The following is a 2,011-nucleotide window of genomic DNA, read 5'->3' on the forward strand; positions in this document are numbered from 1 at the left end:
AAGCCTTTAACAGTTGGCTTCCATTCTTCATGTATCATGGCTGTTTACTGTTTAACAGGAAGTATGCCTTTGCATAAACTATACAGTGTGCAGTTGCAACCTGTCATTCAGGGCAGGTTGGGCAGACGCCCACCCTGTTTTGAGCCCCACCTCTTGATCTCAATTTAGCTAAGAATAAAATACAAATGTGTTGCCTGTTTTGCATTTTATTTTGACATTAATAGGTGTCACATATCAGTTTAAAAAAATAAAAAATAAACTGTTTAACATGGTCTCTTTTTTGCTTTTTTGAGTAAAGTAGCTCCAAAATGCAGGTGTTTCCACCTAGCTCAGTGCTTTCTGTGGTGAAGGGGTAGCCAGCGGAACATACAGAGCGTAGGTGTTGGTAATCTTTTCTACTTGCGCCATGATTGCATGATTGCCATGATTGCGCCTAAATAAAGGTTAAAAAAAAATACAAATAAAATTGCTCTGTAATTACTTTAGTTACCTTTATCTCTTATTCTTATCTGTATTTCTTTTTAAACTGCATTCTTGGTTAGGGGCTCGTAAGTAAGCCTTTCACTGTAAGGTGTAACCTGTTGTATTTGGCGCATGTGACTAATAACATTTTATTTGATTGGCTCAGTGTTCTGTCACTCATGGGGACACTACATCGCTGAAGAATCTACAGCTAGGCAGTTCAAGCCCAATTGGGTGCTGCCATAGATTTACACTAAGGGCACATCCAAGAAGGATTAAGGTCATTGGCCACAGATAAAATTACGTCAAATCACTTTATATCTACCGTAGCTTTGTTTGGACTAATCATGTCAGCATCATACTTTCAAAAGTAATTACAATATAGCAATTAAACACTGGAATGGTAGATGTGCAAAAGATGGATGTGCAAGTAGAGATACTGTGGTGCAAAAGGAATCAAATAAATACAGTACAGGGATGAGGTAGATAGATGGGCTGTATACAGATGGGCTATGAACAGGTGCAGTGATCTGTGAGCTGCTCTGACAGCTGGTTCTTAAAGCGAGTGAGGGAGATGGGAATCTCCAGCTTCAGTGATTTTTGCAGTTTATACCAGTCAGTGGCAGCAGAGAACTGGAAGGAAAGGCGAGAGCTACGAGTGGGTGCTGCTATGCTGACCAGCGAGCTGATAGGCCGGGGCTTTACCTAGCAGAGACTTGTAGATAACCTGTAGCCAGTGGGTTTGGCGACGAGTATGAAGCGAGGGCCAGCCAACGAGAGGGTACAGGTCACAGTGGTGGGTAGTATATGGGGCTTTGGTGACAAAACGGATGGCACTGTGATAGACTACATCCAGTTTGCTGAGTAGAGTGTTGGAGGCTATTTTATTGATGACATCGCCGAAGTCAAGGATCGGTAGGATGGTCAGTTTTACGAGGGTATGTTTGGCAGCATGAGTGAAGGAAGCTTTGTTGCGAAATAAGAAGCCGATTCTAGATGTAATTTTTGATTGGAGATGCTTAATGTGAGTCTGGAAGGAGAGTTTACAGTCTAGCCACACACCTAGGTATTTGTAGTTATCCACGTATTCTAAGTCAGAGCCGTCCAGAGTAGTGATGCTGGATGGGCGGGCAGGTGCGGGTAATGATGGGTTGAATAGCATGCATTTAGTTTTATTTGCATTTAAGAGCAGTTGGAGGCCACAGAAGGAGAGTTGTATGGCATTGAAGCTCGTCTGGAGGTTAGTTAACACAGTGTCCAAAGAAGGGCCAGAAGTATACAGAATGGTGTCGTCTGCGTAGAGCAAGAGCGACCTCATTGATGTATACAGAGAAGAGAGTCGACCCAAGAATTGAACCCTGTGGCAACCCCATAGAGAGTGCCAGAGGTCCGGACAACAGGCCCTCCGATTTGACACACTGAGCTCTATCAGAGAAGTAGTTGGTGAACCAGGCGAGGCAATCATTTGAGAAACCAAGGCTGTTGAGTCTGCCATTAAGAATGTGGTGATTGACAGAGTCGAAAGCCTTGGCCAGGTCGATGAATACAG

Source organism: Oncorhynchus mykiss, chromosome 23 (genome assembly GCF_013265735.2).
Source record: "Oncorhynchus mykiss isolate Arlee chromosome 23, USDA_OmykA_1.1, whole genome shotgun sequence".
In the NCBI taxonomy this organism is placed as follows: domain Eukaryota; kingdom Metazoa; phylum Chordata; class Actinopteri; order Salmoniformes; family Salmonidae; genus Oncorhynchus; species Oncorhynchus mykiss.